The sequence below is a fragment of the Protomyctophum bolini genome (assembly GCF_963924005.1).
Source record: "Protomyctophum bolini genome assembly, chromosome: 12".
NCBI classification, from domain to species: Eukaryota; Metazoa; Chordata; class Actinopteri; order Myctophiformes; family Myctophidae; genus Protomyctophum; species Protomyctophum bolini.
In genome coordinates, this window is record NC_137873.1 from 24,422,051 (window position 1) to 24,442,310 (window position 20,260).

A 20,260-nucleotide genomic window follows, 5' to 3' on the forward strand; every position below is an offset into this window, starting at 1 on the left:
ACACATAATTACCGGTACACTACTTTAGTCAATAGGCAGATGTAAAGGAAAAACACAATGTGTTGCATTTTTGTAGCTGTCTTGCAGTGAACCAATGCATGTGTATCGCACCGTTCCGCAACCCATTTCAGCCATGTAGCCAAAGCATTCTATCCATAAATCTAGTCATGTCAGTCAACGAGCTGCCTTGCATGCTTAAACAGCGCTAGTTTCCTAGTTTAAACGCTTCCAGTTAACATACAGTAGACGTTCTTAACGGAGCTGACACTCACCCTTTTACCGCGGATCCCTTTCTGAAGTGTCCCATTTATGCGTTTTAATCCACAGCTGTGTAGTGTGTCCCCTTCATTTGAGCGCTATTTCCCCATCACCAGAACATGTTTGGAGAAAGAAAAAAAATCCATTTGTTAATTCCATTTGCCGGAAACAGGGGGTAAAAAAACCCCATTTCCTCGCTTCTATATTTTCGAATATTTCACAATTTCACAAGAATCCCGTGAGCCATATCATCCTCTTTTTCCTCCAAGTTGCCTAGTTACCCCTGGCTCCTCATTCAAGGTGGCTCAAGCGCTGCGCACAGCGGCCAATCATAGAAGAAGCAGCCTGGGAGATTAACTATTTCTTGGCTCCACTATTCTAGTTTCAGGCGAAAATGAGGAGAGTGGGCGGAGAAAAGTGGGCCCCCTGACTGGAGAAAAGAAAAAAAATTAAAATGCACAGAGAATAATGTAGTGAGGAGGATCCGTTAGAGGGGGTATGCGTGAGGAGGGGGGCGGGGGTGGAGGGGGGGGGGGATGTGGGGTAGAGAGGGGATTAAAACATTTCGAGAAATAAAAGGGGGGGAGGGGGTATATGCCGGTACGGGGAACCAGTTGCCACTTCTCGCAAGAGAGAAGAACATATGCAAAGATCTAACAAAATGATACGCCACCCTTTACAGGCTATTATGTAAACTGCAGTGGCACCCCCCGCCCCCCTCCATGCCATGAACAGTGAACACCCAGCCCCCCCCCCCTCCATGCCTATGAACAGTGAACACCCAGCTCCCCCCCCCTCCCCTCCATGCCTATGAACAGTGAACACCCAGCCCCCCCTCCCCTCCATGCCTATGAACAGTGAACACCCAGCTCCCCCCCCCTCCCCTCCATGCCTATGAACAGTGAACACCCAGCCCCCCCCCCCTCCATGCCTATGAACAGTGAACACCCAGCCCCCCCCCCTCCCCTCCATGCCTATGAACAGTGAACACCCAGCCCCCCCCCCTCCATGCCTATGAACAGTGAACACCCAGCCCCCCCCCCTCCATGCCTATGAACAGTGAACACCCAGCCCCCCCCCCCTCCATGCCTATGAACAGTGAACACCCAGCCCCCCCCCCTCCATGCCTATGAACAGTGAACACCCAGCCCCCCCCCCTCCCCTCCATGCCTATGAACAGTGAACACCCAGCTCCCCCCCCCCTCCATATATGAACAGTGAACACCCAGCCCGCCCCACACCCCCCCTCCATGCCTATGAACAGTGAACACCCAGCCCCCCCCCCCCCCTCCCCTCCATGCCTATATGAACAGTGAACACCCAGCCCGCCCCACTCCCCACCCCCAACTTTCTCTCTCTCTCTGACTGCCTCCCCCTCGCTAGCTGGACCATTCTTTAAACGGCCCTTAAGGACCAGAGATCCGTCTCATTTCTAAAATCCAAAAGACCAATCCATCAGGGTAATTGATCAGCCCCCTTTAACCAGCCATCCGTCAAGCCACAGCGCCCCGCCCCCCACCCCCCCACCCCCGCCTCATCATAGGCCATATTGATTTCAATTTCCCCCCCTCCTTCAGCCGGGGTGAAAGGTGTAGGGGAGCGAGTCAGCTTCAATCACTGTTACATGGCACGTGCATTGTGGGGCACAGCGAGCCCCCCCGCCCGCCCCACCTGCACCCGTTGTTGGTGACCGTTTGTCTGTCTGTCTGTCTGTCTGTCTATCTCTGTCTATCTGTGTGTGTGTGTGTGTGGTGGGGGCAGGGTGACTCGAGGGAAGTCACAACTACATCCAGGTCAAGGCCCTCAAAACACACCAAGGCCCGGTGCCACCAGCCAGCGTGTCCTCTTCTCACAGCCTCCCCCCCCCCCCCCCCCCCACTGCACATGGCCCCCGCACACAGGGGGCTGTAGTGTTATTGGAATGAGCGGTCGGGGGTCTTGACAAAGGGTCTGTTAGCGCGGCAATAGGGCGCTCATAAAGAGGGAGAGAGACATGGGGCCCAGCAGGGGGTGTTTGGACCAGTGTGGGATCGGTACATATTTTGTGTCACATCACAGACGCATCATCCTCATCCACGCATTCCACAAGGAGAACAGAGGAACCTACTTCTGGAGAACTTTCCCTGAACTACAAATAGTTTTCCTATTTCTACAGCGTGCGCTCTGCAGGGGGGCTGGCCCGGTGCCAAATGGCTTGTGCATTGTGCACACACTGCTAGTAAGCCAATTAAGTACCTCAACAACAACAACAAAAATCACATCATTATTTTATACATCATTCTTTTTAATTTGATTGAGTCAATGGCACTCGGACTGGGCAGGAACCTTGCTCAAATTTGGATTTGTCTATGACTGCCGTTGTATGCTGCGTGCACACGGGCAGATGCAAAGATCACAAAGAATGCAAAGATCTGGAAGCTGAACTCAGCTCAGCTTCAATTTGTAGCTTTGTGGCTTTTGCAGCAGCTACAAACGTCGGATGCATCTTTGCATATTCATGTCGCATGACTTCCATTGACAATGAATGGTATACAGTATCTTTGTATCTGCCTGTGTGACTATTGGCCACATGTAGTCAGAGCCACACTGAAGCCCAGCAGTTTCCATGTGGATTCAGAGATACATGAAATGGTATTTATTTTTTCACACCATAATATGGTGTATACAGTATATAGGCTACCAAGTTACGTATGTGTGTGTGTGTGTGTGTGTGTGTGTGTGTGTGTGTGTGTGTGTGTGTGTGTGTTTTGTTCTCATCCTCACAGTTTACATTTCCAAGCTTGTATACGTTGTGTCAGACTAGTAGCAGCGTTAGAACAATCTGATTCATGTGTGAATCAAACAACAAAACACAGTGTTCCCGAGAGAGGAGAGAGAGAGAGAGAGAGAGAGAGAGAGAGAAATAAAAGTTTTCATTCTATTGTCGTGGTGCTCTGACCGTTGTGTCACAGCCATTGAATGTGATTGATGCATCCCTGGCTCTATTCCATCCCACAGATTACAAATGGAAACAACAGCGGTATTGGGGTCTCCCCCTTCCCCCACAGCCGAGGAGATGCGCGCGCGCGTGTGTGTGTGTGTGTGTGTGTGTGTGCATTTAACAAACACACACACACACACACACACACACACACACACACACACACACACACACTAAGCAGTTGATTGACATGTTGCTCTTGGCTTCAGCACAGCGTAATCCCACTGCTTTCACAGATGGACAGAGTCTCTCCCTTTTTGTCTGTTGTCACCAGTAGTGGCACTAGCACTGTCCGCGTTTGAGACGCACGCACACACACACACACACATGCTGCACCATGCACTTTTGTTTACTGGGACGGCTGCTGTGTGCACTTTCTAATCCCCTCCATAACCCCCCTCTGTGGACCATAAGCTTCAGCAGCCACCTTTACCAGAGTGCGCGAGTGCAGCACGCACACGGACATACACACGCGGACACACAGACGCACACACGCACGCGGACACGTGCGTGCGCACACAAACACCCACACACACAGGCCATTAAAAACAAAAGAGGTCAGTTATCAACAGTGGGATCAGACAGCTGGGCGCTGTGAGGCGAACGCTAATCCTTCCCTAAAAAAACCAGACAAAAGCAGCGTTAACATGAAGTGAAACACTTCACATACTGTAGACACCTTGTTCCTCTTCCACCTCACTCACTCACTCCTCCATCCATCATCCATCCATCCATTCCATCCATCATCCATCCATCCATTCCATCCATCATCCATCCATTCATTCCATCCATCATCCATCCATTGCATCCATGGAAGGGGGGGGGGGGGGGGGGGGGCTTTATCTTTCCTCTCCATCTCAACGTCTTGCTGCAGGTTGTTATTGGCTTCAATCAAGAACGGGGAGCGGTGTGTTGGGTGGGGGTGGCGAGTCCCCCCACACTACTCTAATCTCATTACACATCTGCAAAAGACCTTCTGATTTCCATGTAGGTGGAACCTCTTAGACAACAGTGTGTGTGCGTGCGTGTGTGCGTGTGTGCGTGTGTGTGTGTGTGTGTGTGTGTGTGTGTGTGCGTGTGCGTGCATGGGGGGATCAATCACCCCTAGAGGAAATGACACTAGTCGAGCGATAAGATAAGGCACTAACCCAGATTCCCAGTCCAAACAAAGAAGAAGTCATTGTCGTTGTGGCCTCCCAGCGCGGTTGTTTAATCTCCGCTCAATCCAAAGATTAGTGCGTGGTTCAAATCCCCCCAAACCCCCCCACCACACACACACACACACACACACACACACACACACACACACACCACCAGCCCAACCAGCCCCCAAAATCCACACAGCTGGCCTTAATGATTAGTCATCTCTCCCCGAAGAGAAACGTTGGAGCCTTGATGAACAAAATAGAGCTGTCCGAGTGAAGCTGGTCAATATGTACCTTCCTAATACAGAACCCAACGTCAAAAAAGCGAAGGAAAAACAGCGTCCAGTCAACAGTCTGTCTCGAGAGGCTAGGTTACAGATGACACAGTGGCAGCCGGGCGGCTTCCTGCGGTGACAGTGACAGTAGTGGCCAGGAAGCTTTGGGTTCATGACAACACAGGTCTCAACCAGGAGTCTGTGTGTGTGTGTGGGCGTTTATTAACCCATCAAAACCGGGAATAGTAGATATACAAGCTCATAGTGTGTCACTTCTTGCCACGCTATGAGCTTGTAGATCTGTAATTATTGAAAAATTGCTAAACTTTTTCCAAATCTTTGAATATTTTGTAAAGCCAAACGTTTTCATTCAAATCGTTGCTTCTGGGAGTCCCTGGAAAATATTTTGGGATGGTGGTCCGCAGCCAAATACATGAATTTGGGTGACCTTGACATGAAAACGTTTTTCAGAAAACTGTTAGGATTTAGAAGATATTCTTGGAATGGGCCTCAAAGGACCACTTTACCACTTTTCAACCTATCTTTATAATATAAATCACTCATTCTTGAGATGAGGGACAAAAGTGGAAAAAACATGTCCCACACATAAGAGCCTTATTTTATGTAAAAAATCAATTAATTCATAAAAATAAAAGCACTTGCAAAGTTAAGTGTAATACAGTTGTGTATTATTATGCCCTTAATTTCATTATAATTGTTTTCATATTCCATCTGAATTAGTTAAAAGCAGGCCCTGTACCAAAAAAGGCCTGTATTTAGCCTGTCCCCAGCAAGTGGCCACAATTTCAAACTGCCAAAAAAGTGTCTAATACTGTCACAATCACATAAATACACATACTAAATTAAAGTAGATTGTCAACAACATAGCAAATAATATACACAGTTAATTTTAATTTATATTTTCTATTAAATATCTCATATCAAATGTTCGTCCCACGTCTCCGTCAACTCCGTCAGGTTTTTTTAAAAGTCTTAAATTAATCAGAAAATATTGTCGACAGATTTAGCCTGAAGACTCCTTTTCCAAGTCCCATTTATATTTGTTGCAACAGTGGAGTACCTGGTCTGACAAGCATTCAATTGTTTGATATTTTAAACAAACAATGTTGATAACAATGTGGTCACAGCTTTTACATGTCAACTCCGTCAGGACATTATTATGATCTTTGTTAAGAATTCAAAAATAATGTTTATTATTTTAGTTTAGGGGTTAGGTTTAGCTAACAAAATTAAGCAAAAACAAAATGGCTACATTGTACTAAAGAGGGTTAAGATGAAAACAAATGCCATTTTGTCAACTCCGTCAGACGTCAACTCCGTCAGATTTTGTGTCTGACGGAGTTGACGTGTATCTGACGGAGTTGACAAAAGTGTTCCTAAAACAATAAAATTATTGTTTTTGAATAATGGGCAGTGTTCTAATTTGGCACACAGTTAGAGCATGCCTTAAGGAACATTTTTGGCTATGGGGCCATCACAGATTTGTCTCGTGGTGACCATGGCAGCCATATTACAAAAGAGCCGCCACCTGATGTTATTTTACAATAACTCAAGTTCTACACCACCTAGGATCTTGATTCTGGTGACTAAGACCTCATTTTCAAGGATGAGGGATACAGTGGTACAATTTAGACTTTCCCTGTGACCATGGCAGCCATTTTTCAAAATGGCCGCCACCTGCTGTTATTTTACAATAACTCAAGTTCTACACCACCTAGGATCTTGATTCTGGTGACTAATCATACATTTTCAAGGATGTGGGGTACATTGGTAATATTTAGATTTGTCCTGTGACCATAGCAGCCTTTTTTTTTCAAAATGGCCGCCACCTGCTGTTATTTTACAATAACTCAAGTTTTAGACCACCTACGATCTTGATTTTGGCGACTAATCATACATTTTAAAAGATGATAAATACAGTGGTACTATTTAGATTTGTCCTGTGACCATGGCAGCCATTGTTTTTCAAAATGACCACCAACCTGCTGTTATTTTACCAATAACTCAAGTTTTAGACCACCAAGGATCTTGATTCTGGCGACTAATCATTACATTTTCAAGGATGAACTTTCTCTGGGAGAGGTAAGGGCTTATTTCAGGTGCAGGTTGAGTTTCTACTGACAGGACATTAAAAGGAGGTGGGCTTTCTGGCCTTTGACTTGCCCCTTTCAGGTACAGATGCACAGTTTGACTTCACTGGCCACTGCAGGGAACTGTGGGGGAGAAACTTTGGTCTCTTGACACCCCGATTAGGTTCAGGGTTTTTTTTGGTGGAGACTTGCCTTTCATGACATCTTTGCTGCAGCAGTTGATCTCCTTACTGCCAGTGGTGGCACACTCTGGGTCTCTGGGGCATTGTATCTTGGTGGCCTCCTGCCAGTGTTTCTCCATCCTTCTCCTGAGCTCTGTGTTCTGGGGCTCTGTTATAGTCAACTTACATTGCCTGGCTGGAGATTTCCTGCAGGGTCCAGCCCAGTCTTGTGCAGATGGCTGCTGGCCCACCTGGAGGCCCCAACCTCACTTGTTCGGTTGGTGTGATTAGGTGGGGTGGTCTTCCCCAATCAGGATGAGGGGTTTGACCCTTTCAAACGGCAGTCTGGCCAAGTGTCTGTATTTAGTTGTGAGTTTAGATACAGGATACGATTGCTCACCCAGCCCCAGGTGACATGAGGTGAAGGCTCCTTTGATTTGGTAACATTGCTTTGGTTGACATGCTGGGGACACAGAGAAAGACACTGATGCCTTCAGTGTCTGCACATCCTGCCTGATGGTCCTGAAGCCAAATCTTCTGTCTTCAGTCTTTCGCTCACTGTTCACTGCTCACTGTTCACCTCACCGAATTTAGCCCAAGGAGTTTGACCCCTAGTTTGGCCATAGACCCCCTAGTTTGGCCATAGCCACTTGCCCAAATGTGCCGACATGTGCTGACCTCATCACATCTGTGATGATGGCTATGGCCGTTTTTAGCCAACGTAGTGTTTTTTGTGCAAAACTAATGCTTGGAATGGATCCAGAATCATGAAAAGCCCCTAGTTTGACATGCCACATGCTACTTAAAGCATAATGAAATTTAGAACATTTAGCCTGTGTTGGCAAGTAACTTAAGTAATATACTACTTTCAGTAATATTATTACTTTTTTCCAGTAATATGTAACTTAACTAGTTACTTTCACATTTTGAGTAATAATATTACATTTACTTTTTTTCAAAAGTAATATTATTACTATTTTCACGAGCCTTGGTGGAACTGTGGGTTTGAGTGTTTATTTATAATGGTAGACTGGGTTGGGGTGGAGTTGCTTTGTAGACTGCTGATCCGCTCTAGATCTAGACTCTAGAGCGGATACGGAAACGATGCACACTCGTCGGTACATATGTGTGAAGTATCGGATACAGAAGGGCGGGCCTTAAACTGTCCGGAACACGGAACAACAACCTAAACTAGTGTGTGTAACTCGTTAGACTGCATTGTTAGAGAGAAGAGATCTAAATAAACTAACAATGGAGGAGGTGGAGGAGACAGATACACCGGCACAACAAAGCGTTATAACATTCAATACTTTATTTTGAGTATGTCCGCGATCGAGACGAGATGAACATTATTGTCCGCTGCAAGTTGTGCATATGGAAGAAGCTATATTCCACGTCGAAATCTACTTCTAATCTATGTGTACAAATGCATGGATCCATCATCATGAGTTAAATAAACACTGCAGAATAGGGGAGGGGGGACTGCTAATGTTGAAAATGCAAAAAATATGCAATTACTGGGGGCGAGAGAAAAAAGTAATAAGTAAAGTAATAAGTAACTAGTTACTTTTCTCAGGGAGTAATAAGTAGTGTAACTTTATTACTTTTTTTAAAAGTAATAAGTAATAAGTAGTATATTAGTGTTAAAGTAATATTTTGCCAACACTGGTTGTTGATGGTACCCAACTTTCAGCAGCTGTCAAACATGCCCCTAGGGTGGTCAAATAGAAACCAATGTGGGATATGTTAGTAGACACCTTTACAAACATTGGTGAAGAAAATTCTTGGTAAGAAATGTATTCACAGATTTTATATTATTCTGATAATATTCCCTGAGTAAATTGGTAAAATAATAGCAGGTCCACCATTTTTTTAAATGTCTACCATCCATGGTCACAGGATAAATCTAAATAGTACAACTGTATTCCTCACCCTTGAAAATGTATGATTAGTCACCAGAATCAAGATCCTAGGTGGTGTAGAACTTGAGTTATTGGGAAATAACAGAAAGTTGGCGGCCATTTTGAAAAATGTCTACCATGGTCACAGGACAAATCTAAATAGTACCAATGTATCCCACATCCTTGAAAATGTATGATTAGTCACCAGAATCAAGATCCTAGGTGGTGTAGAACTTGAGTTATTGGGAAATAACAGAAAGTTGGCGGCCATTTTGAAAAATGGCTGCCATGTTCACAGGGCAAATCTAAATAGTACCACTGTATTCCTCATCCTTGAAAATGTGGGATTAGTCACCAGAATCAAGATCCTAGGTGGTCTAGAACCTAAATCAGTTAAACTTGTCAACTCCGTCAGATGTTCGTCAACTCCGTCAGACGTTCGTCCCGTGATGTTTTTGTTAATTTCCAAAGAAATAGAAAATTTGCTGTCAAATCTTTTGTGCTTATGTATTGAAACACCAACTGAAATGATACGTAATGATGATTTTTTTTTTTTTTACATGGTTTTCATGTTATAATATTGAAAATAAAGGTTGAAATGACAGTTTTGAGAAATTGGATATTTCATAATAGTGTGATATTGGAACAAAATAATATTAAAAGATTTGTATTACTTAACTTGATTACTGAAAGCCATTATAAGATAACTGAGGACTTTATATTATTGTTGAAATGATAAAATTCAATTAAAAGGGATTTTAGTGTGTCTGACGGAGTTGACATGAATCAGGTATTAAGTGCATAAATGTCCCATTTTAGAAAGAAATGTTATGCGAAAAACCTGTTCCTTCTCAAGATTGGTAGTTGAGACCTGTGTCTACAAATACATCTATTTGATTTGAATGTATCTTAAAAAAAAAAAAAATCCAGTTTGAAAAAAGTTTTGTCCCTTATCTCAAGAATGGGTGAAATATATAAATAAATAATTTATAATAAAAAATATAATCCTTATATATATAATATAATGGTCCTCACTTATGTTCATGATGAAATCCCACAATTTTACTCAGTCTGTGTCTTATATAGCAGGGCTGTGGCCAGTTCAGAAACCCGTTCACCAGTCACATCATCGTTATAGGCAGATTATTTTTAAAACAAGATTTCTTCTAAAATATATTTAGATTTTGATGATCGTGAGAACGATGGCTTCCATCATCACATTGTAACTTTTCAGGAATAGAAAGCCTGCAGTTTATTAGCATGGATTCCCCATCAATGACATCTGAACTGCCCACATGCCCTCCAATGAAACACAGACCGAGTAGAAAAACATTGTGGCATTTTATCATGAACATTAGGTGGGGTTGGCAAAAGGGCCTTTCTGTGTGGAGTTTGCATGTTCTCCCCGTGTCCCCTAGGGTAGATACCCTCACAAAAACATGCAGTAAACATGGTCTCTAAAGTCTAAACTGCCTCCCCCTGGCCAGCCGAGGCACCTGATGGAGGGGAAAGGAACTGGTTGGAATAACGTGTTCCTTCCACGTGCTACGTCCAACCGGGGAAACTCCCCCCTGTTTAGTGTAGTTCAGTTTATTTGATCATCTTCACAGTAAACACAAGGTTACAATAATATAGTTGGAGGTGATCAAAAGGAATAGGCTGAAGCTGCAGAAAGCTTATAAATGCCTATCCTGTCAGGTGAAAAGAAGCGGCTTGGACTCCTCATGCATAGAAGGAAGCAGGAGGTCAGTCTGTTGCTCTCCCCAGGTTGGCAAAGTGTAGCGCCCAGGATGTAGACAATTGACATAATTGGCCCTCACATTAGTGAGGACCAATCATATGAAGATAGGTTGAAAAGTGGTCCTTTAATGGGTTAAAAGCTGAACACGAGGCTGTGATCTGCCATGACAGTCTCTCTTCTGCTCCATAATAAATGATGTAGCTCCCTCAGGGCTAAGGGGTGGGGGTTGGTATGTGGGGGGGGGGGGGGGGGGGCAGGTCACCTAAAGACATGGCCATTGATTAGCTTATTCAGACTTGTTCTCCGGACAACACAACAGTCTGGTGTGGCATGAAGTGAGTGATGGCCTTGAGGAGAGAGAGAGTAGGCCGGAGACTGGAGAAGACGAGGGCCATTTTGTAGGTTGTGTGTTCTACACACGCTCGCCACTATGCTAATGGACTGTTTTAATTGAGTCTTAATATAATCTTATTGTAGAGGAAGTTGTCGAGGGGAAGAATAGCGAGGGCCATTTGCATCGGCGTGCCGTGGACGGTTCCGACGGCTGACGTTGATGAATGACAAGTGACCCCTCGACCCGAGTTAGTCCGGCTGCCAAAAAAGTTCCCTCTGCTTTTTATCCGCCTCTCCACCTCCCAGCACGTTGATCTACGGCCCCTATAGCATCGCTAATGTGTAACGCTCGCTCATATGGGACAGAGGCGCTGCAAGGGACCACACACCGAGAAAGAGACAGAGCTCCCGCCAGTGTTGAAGTGGCACTCTCAGGGTTCTTTATGAGAGAGTGACATTAAAGAGGTGATGCTCGCTCACTTTGCCCTCTCAGCAGCTCCAAGCACACACACACACACAGACAGGCCGATGCAGGGCACCATGGAAACCTCTCCACTCATGCCCAATTTGTCAAAGGCGGCCTTTTATTTCAGTGGGATGCAATTAAGCAATATTACACGAGAGGGTGTGCTTTACCGTCATTAATGCATGCCTACGATGCTGCAGGAAAGTTCCGAAAGGCAGCGAAGAAGTGCATAAATGACGGAGCAACACCAATCTGCAGTGTAGTTCACTCCCACTCCTAGACCAGGAAATGTGGCTTGTTTTCCCAGGCTTTTCTTTCTTGCATGCTGTATCAAAATGAAACAAACTATCAAATATCATGAGTGACTGACTGTCACAAACGATACAGAGCCATCTCCCCGACAATATTGCTGAGACAGTTCGTTCATTTTTGGACCACAATGTTTATATGAGACGACTTTAAGATGACCCATACCCTATACACTTATATTAGCCTATACTACATATTTCGGGCATGGCATTAAATGCACAAAAATGCAAAAGATTTTAATTCATTCAGAAAAAAATAACGTTGCTATGTGGCTATGCACTGTGAGCCTGTAGCCCGACACGCACGCGCACACACACACACACACACACACACACACACACACACACACACACACACACACACACACACACACACACACACACACACACACACACACACACACACACACACACACACACACACACACACACACACACATAGCCTATATAATCAAGCTGTCACAAGGGCCCTTATCAGTATGTGCGACAACATGTCAGCAGAGCAGAGAGAAAACTTTTGTGGGCGTCATCACAACTTTGCCTGCCTGCCATCAGAACAGAACTACAGTCAATTTATGCGCACGGGCCGCGGGGGGTGATGCTGACAAGTCAAGGGCAAACGCCACATAATTATCCCATGAATTTAAAAAGCGATTAATTAGACATTCAAGTCATTTAATTAGAATATGCAAATAGACAGGCCGTCGTTGGAACGCGGGGATGCTCTTGACTTGACGAGGTGAACAAGTTTCTGAAAGTTTCTGCGTGTAGTAGCGGGTCCAGGTTGGTCCACCCAGCTGATGGCTGCTCAGGCGGTTATGCTGAGCGTTCTGCCCCTGGGAGAGCAGTGAGGGGTTAAGTGTCTCGTTCAGGGACACTTGTCTTGGACACACAGAGCGGAGCGGGGAGGACAATCGGTGACCGTTCAGAGTACCAGACGGCCTCCTCCTACCCACTACACACACACACATTACTTCATGCATGTGCGCACACCCACGCGCGCGCGCACACACACACACACACACACACACACACACACACACACTTACTCTACATCCACTCTCCATTGCACATGAGTGATTTTCTGCTCACATTGGGGTCCAACAGTGGTGACTCAAGCAGGCTGCATGGCTCCTTCAAAGCAGGAGAGGAGTTGGAGAGCCATTACAGATATAATTGGATTTCATTTCAACCATGTGAAGGAGGAAGAAAACGGCTTGTCACCTCCCCAGCCAAGATGGAGCCAAAACACAATCAGCGTGTGTGTGTGTGTGTGTGTACTCTTTTGCACAGCTCAAATTCACATATAATGCCAACACACACGCACGCGCACTGCACACACAGAAGTGGACAAGACCAAAAGTGTCAAGTGAAAAGCAAGGGTGTGTGTGTGTGTGTGTGCATGGGGGAGAGAGAGAGAGAGAGAGAGAGAGAGAGAGAGAAAGAAAGAAAGAAAGAAAGAAAGAAAGAAAGAAAGAAAGAAAGAAAGAAAGAAAGAAAGAAAGAAAGAAAGGGATTGGTCCATGTCACTCCTCAGAAGTGGGCGCCAGAGAGCGACAAATTGAACAAAGGCAACCCAGGAGAGAACCACGCCATCCAGCGTGCCACTCCACTCGCCAAAAATAAGAACGCCTGCACATTATGTCTGTCAATGCTGGAAGCTTAATGGAGGTAATCTTTTGGGGAGTGTTGTCAAGAGAATGTAGAATTGCACTGAGGAGAGAGAGAGGCTTTTAACAGTGAAAAGGAAGGAACGCAGGGAGCGTTTGATTTCCCATCAGGAGGTTCCAAACTCTTCCACTGTCTCCAACCTCGCCTTCACAGCCCTGACAGGGACCGTCCCCCCTCCCTCCCCCCCCCCCCCCACTCATACACCCACATCTTTACACCATCTCACTCACATGCACAGGCAGCTGCTACAGACCTATACTCACAGTGTCTGTCACATACTACATATTGAACCGCCTCCACACACTAAAGCTAGCTACACACATACAGACAGAGAAAGACAGACAGGTAGGTGCACATGCAGCACCGTTGCTAGATGTCATACAGGGTGTGAGTGGTTCGCCTCACAGAGGAGTCACCTGTATAGTTTGGGTTCGAGACATCAGTGTTTCTGATCAGCTGAGAGACCTTTTGTAGCCTAAACAGCAGTGGTTCCCAAATGTTTTAGATCAAGAAACAAAAAGGAAATTAGACGTTTATCCAAACGCGAATTTCGTTTTTCATTCATGACATTTTTTGCTTTAAAAAAAATATGTTTTGAAATAATTAAAAACTAAATGAAAGGACCCATAAAAATGCATCTGCGACCCACACCAGTGGCTTTAACAGTGTACACAGCCTCATGAACTGGTGGTCTGGCAAGAAAGAACTGCGAAGATCATGGAGATGATTGTGTGCACTCGTTAGGCCTGTATATCTGCTCTGCATATAGCAAGATCAGAGTAAATAGGTCATTAGGCCAAGTAAATAAGATAACAGCAGTGGTGTATAAGTAACTACCGGTAAGTACATTTACGTAACCCATTCAGGATGGGAACCGCTTTTGGTGTTATAAGCATTATCGTGAAAATGTGGCACAAATCTTTGAATATATATTCTTTCAAAGCGAATGTTTTTAACTCAAGTCTTTGCTTCTGGGGGGTTCCTGGAAAAACATATTTTCAGATACAGATAATTCTGGGGGTCAGTGGTTGAGCACCACTGATATAGAAACCGTTTTCTTTTTATCGGCCTACTGTACTTACTGTAAGTAGACCTATACATTTTGAGGTATTTGTACTTTTCTTGAGTATTTCCAATTTCCAATACTTTTACTTCTACTCCACTACATCTCAGAGGAGGTTTTGTACTTTAAAACGTTAATTACTATAGTTACTTTGTAATTTTTTATTATTATTAAAAACATACATTAATCACTTCATCCCTATATACATTTCGGCCATTTAAAAATAGCCGACCTACAAGCGGCAACCATGCAACATGCAACCTACAACCAAGCAACATATTGTGAGCTTGTAGATCAGCTATTTTCAAAAGATTATTATAGGACTACATTTGAAAACCTGTGAAATGGAACATTCTGCATAATGAGTACTTTCTATTTTTTGTACTTTAAGTATTTCGATGCCAATACTTTTGTACTTTTACTCAAGTACATTTTGAATTCCAGAATATTGTATTTCCATATTGCAGTATTAATACTTTTACTTAAGTGAAACGTTTGAGTACTTTTTCCACCACTGAAGATCATTGAGATAATTTTGTGCACTCATTAGGCCTGTTAGCAAGATCAGAGTAAATAGTAGTATAGTAATAAATAGTATTTATTTAGCGAATGCAAAGTCCTTAAGCCAAGCGGTTGCCTCCTGCTCTGCTGTATGGAGGGTGACTAATCCTCCTGGTGTGTGCTCCTCACCACACTCACACAGTGGGCTTGGGCTACTTGGTTGTTCAACCAAATATTTTTAGATGGGGGTCCGTGGCCAAATACAAATAATATGATTCTGACAGAAACACTCACGTCAAAGTAGATTAATCATTTATTGCAACAAATGGAATACAGTTCAACTTGCCGTCAAAGGCTTGGCACTTTGGGCGATATTCTCAGAATTTTGTCGAGGCAGCATCCTAAGCTAAAATCAGGGAACGTTATCAAAACCCCCAAAGGGATACAACAATAGTAATACATAATCAATACATTTACATTGCCAGACTGATCAAAAGGTGGAGGCTGGGGTGGAGGAGGCACCTAGCAGGCAGCAAGACAAGCAGAGATGAAGTGAATGCAAAGCCGTATTTAAAGGAACCGCTGTTAGAGCGTGAGCTCTGATTGGAGCATGGAAGTGTGATGTAATGATCAGCAGAGATGTGAGTGAGGAATAGGATGCTAGGCTGATTGATACTCAGCTGACTGACAGCTGATTACAGCTGAGGCATGCAGACTCACATGTCCCTGTATGAATTAACGCTGTGCTCCATTTTAGGGGGTCCTTGGACCTTGACATGAAAATGTTTGAGCACCACTGACATGGATACATGGAAACTGATTTAGAATCCAGTCCTCAGGTCTTAATGGGTTAACGCAACCAATCCAATACTCTGCAATACAGCTTTTTGTTTTAACTCTCTAATTGATTCCACCCAGTTTTAGCAACAAAATCTGAGAGATTGTCCTCAGTCTGTAGTTTAGAGTCTAATACAGCAGGATACAGCATACAGCACTTGCCCTTGTCTAGCCCCTTAGATAGCACTTTATGTAGACTTAGATTTTAGACAGACTTTTAGCTTGTTACGTAGACAGCACTAGAATTGCATTTTATGTAGTCATAGCACTTTATAGTACACATGTATAATATATAATATATAGTATGTATAGTTGACATAGATACTCCACTGTTACGTTCTTAGTTTATACATGATTCATGATAACTACTTTTTATATATGTGATGTATGCCATGCTTTTGTTTTTGCTTAATGTAAGTCGCTCTGGATCAAGAGCGTCTGCTAAATGCCTAAATTGTAGGATGTCATTCTGTGTGAGACCAGTTTGATATACCGGTAAGGCTTTCCTGAGTCAGAGCTTGATGAATGGGCAGCATTTAAACTGTAGTCCATCAGTGCGTCAAATTATTTTCAGTTTGGAACAGCAGCTGTCACACACCTGGCACAGCAATATGCCGTGCTGATGGAGTCCTGTGATAAGTAGCACAGTCCAACGGTACATCTTCAAGTTCATCACAAGGGAGGAAATTAAACTTGGGAGTACTGAGGAGCGAGGACCTATCCAGAGATTGCCATGATGCCGACAACTGAACAGCTTAAAGATCTGGCCCAACAGGCTCACAATGTGTAGCATTGTGAGCTTGTAGATCTGCTATTTTCAAATGGCCAAAATATATATATAAGGCTGAAGTGGTTAGTGTGTTTTGTAATAATAATCTAAATCTAAATCTACAAAAATCTACAAAATCTAAAGTTTTCATATAGATTGTAGTGCAGTAAAAGTGCAATATTTTCCTCTGAGATGTAGTGGAGTAGAATAGAAAGTACTGAAAACTGGAAATACTCCAGTAAAGTAAAAGTACCTCTAAATAGAGTACAGTATACTTAAGTAAATGTACTTAGGTCACAAGGGCGATGTCAAACGGAAAGAGCAGACAGAGAGGGAGGCTTCTTCACTGCCAGGTAATCCAGTTAGTTGTATAGGGCACAACAGCAGAGGCAAACACTGAAATGTGCGAGGCGCGGGGTAATTGGCATACTGTAACGATTGGAAGGGGAATAATTGGCTACTCTAAATTTAGAAGAAAAAAAGGCACATCATACAGTCAGTCTCATATGATTTGTTGTGGTGAGTGTTTATCAGAGGCATGCTGACAGAAACATAACACAGGATTAAAGAAAATACCATTTAACACTAAAGGAAGGAGGACTAAAGGAAATACTATATGGTTGCAAATGAGAATAATATAAGACAGGTGACGAACAAGCCTGCTTCCTAAATTAGGACCTAGAAGTTGGGACTGGTATAACGCTAAAGGTTATGGTACAGTATACTTCTGCATTCACTTAATTATTATTATTATCATCCAGTGGCTGCTCATTTCCTGTGAGCCCGGGTTGTCTGCCCAGGTGAAATACCACTTTCTCATCTCGAAAATACATTAAAAAGGAACATTGCATTACCGCAATTTGAACGTTGTGCAACGTAACAGTACATTTTGTTTATAAGAGATGATCAATTTCACTTTGGGAAGAACACAAGGTTGAGCATTGGTGAGTGATGTCACTTTGCAGAAAAAATTCAGCCTGACTGAAGTTGAACCACGTATGAATGTTAGCCCTGATTGAAGCCCACAAGCCTAATATCTCCCATGCTCAATGTTTGGTTTCCCAAGGAGGTTCAAATCTTGGTATCGTTACACGTTTCAAAGACAGTTCTATTTGCAGCAGGAGGCTGCAGCATTTCACGTCCTCCTCCTGCTTGGCTAAGAACATTTTAGGAATGCAATTTTACTCTAATGCCAAAAATAGCCAATTTACAAGCTCACAGTGCGTGACAATGCAACGCTTTGTGAGCTTGTGATGATCTCATTTTAGTGCGAGGCACCGGTGCACAGAAAAGTATAAATCAGGCATTCTAACCCATCAACCTAGTCTCTAAATGTCTAATCAATCAAACTCCAACCCCAATCTCTCCCCAATTGTAAGCTAGCAACTAACCAGGAACATTTTCCTCATATTGTCTATTTCTCTAATTCTACTTGTTGTGGGAAATGTGGCCCTCACAAGTACAGTAATACAAGTATACACACACGCACGCACGCGTGCACGGCACGCAGCACAAACAAACTGAAACATATACACTCAAGTTCAAGCAGACCTTGACCTCTGCAGCCCTGCCCTGGTTAGCCCTGACCTTGCATCATCTCCCACCTCCCTCCCTCCCTGCCTGTGTGTGTGTGTGTGTGTGTGTGTGTTGGCTGAGAGACTTCTTGTTTGGCAGTCAATGAAACTCGACATAGTGCAGAGAGAGGAGATCATAATGAACCTCCTCCGCTGATATTTGGAGTCTCTGACCCAGTTTTGATTTGTTCCACGGGGGGTGTTCCTGTGATACGTCTCCCTCAAAACACAACTGTAAAGCCTCATTCATAAAGAATGAGTCCGCCGTATCATTTCCCCGTGATTTGGGCCCCCCGGTGGCAGCGGCTCAACGCAGGGAGGAGTGATATTCGGTGATGGATAGCCGAGTTTCATTTATGCCGGCCGGCCAAGTAGCTCGAGATTTACGACCTTACGCCTCTCAAACGGGGAGGAGAATGAATTGCAGGTGTGAAGGGGATCAGATTGGAAGAGATGGTGTTAGCGCGTGTTTATTTGTGTGCGAGTGTGGCCAATGTGCGCATGTGTGTGTGTGTGTGTGTGTGTGTGTGTGTGTGTGTGTGTGTGTGTGTGTGTGTGTGTGTGTGTGTGTGTGTGTGAGAGAGAGAGAGAGAGAGAGAGAGAGAGAGAGCTTATTTCAGCATTTCTGAGTGCCTCAGCATGTGTATGAGTGTGCAAAGTAAGAAAGACAGAAAGACAGACAGACAAAGTATACTATCTAGTACAAAAGATACTAGATATCTTGAATGTTTGAACGGTGGTCCGTATAGTGTAGTTTGCCGTAAAGACGGTCAAACCAATTACCCACGCGAGAAGCAAAGAGACAGAGGCATAATGATGCAGGGGAACAACTAAATGTCAGTCGGTAATGGCAGCCCATTATGGTAAACACAGTCAGGAGAGTCCTCAAGGCTCCGGGAGGGGAAGAGTGTCATAAAAAATAGTGTGTGCAGCAATGCAGCATGAAATATGCCTTCCATACGCAGTGACTCAGCCAGCCTGTGAATCCAAGGTAAAAACGAGGAATGCATTTTGCTTTTCTCTCGTCCCCCCCACTCCCCCACTTTCCACGTCCTTCCGTTTTTTTTCTTCGCTTCGCTTTCTGTCATATGCATTTGAATGTCGACGCACATCACTCACACACGCAGACATCACACACATGCGGCGCCTCTTGAGATAAAAAAGGGAGACACTCACTAAAGCACATTATTATGACGATGACACGCACACATTCATCAGGTTCATTGGAATCTGTTTGTTCGTTTGAGTGTGATCGAACAAAGGCCTCGCTCATTATTATCCTCAAAACAGACGCACAAATTCATACTCGCACACACGTGTTCAAACAATCTCTCCCATTCCCCCTTTTCATAAACTGCGGATCCAGGCACATTGTCCCGCCTCGGGGCCTGCCTTGGTTAATCCCTTAACCACTTGAGCTCCATCATCCCTATTCTCAGGGGGAGCATTTGCAGAAAAATAATCTCACAACGGGTGGGACACACAACACGTACGCAGTGTACGTGAGCTTGCAGATCGGCTATTTTCAGCCAAGAGATTTCATGTGGTGTAAAAGGGGGAAAAGGAGCAAACCAAGTACTGTTGCAACTTACTAAGAATAAGATAGTTTAAGTGGTTCATTCCAGTGGTGGAAAAAGTACTCAAATGTTTTACTTAGATAAAACTATCAATACTGCAATATAGAAATACTCTGTTACAGATAAAAGTCCAGAATTATCAGGCATCAAAATGTACTTAAAGTACCAAAAGCAAATACGCATTGTGCAGAATGTCCCATTTTACAAGTTTTCAAATGTATGAAAATCTTTTGAAAATAGTAGATCTACAAGCTTACAATGCGTCGCAGATCGGCTATTTTCAAATGGCTGAAATGTATATAGTGCTGAAGTGGTTAATGTACAGTACAGTATGTTTTGTAATAATTTGAATAATTTTTCAAATAAATGCAGTGGAGTAAAAGTCCAATATTTGGATCTGAAATGTAGTGGAGTACAAGTAAAAGTATTGGAAATTGGAAACACTAAGCTAGTATAAATACATCAAAATTGTACTTAAGAAAATGTATTTGGTTACTTTCCACCATGTTAATTCCAGTACTGGGTGAGACACACAACAAGATGGGCCCCGTGCTAAGGTCCCCCGGCGACAGGATCCTCGCGGAGAGAA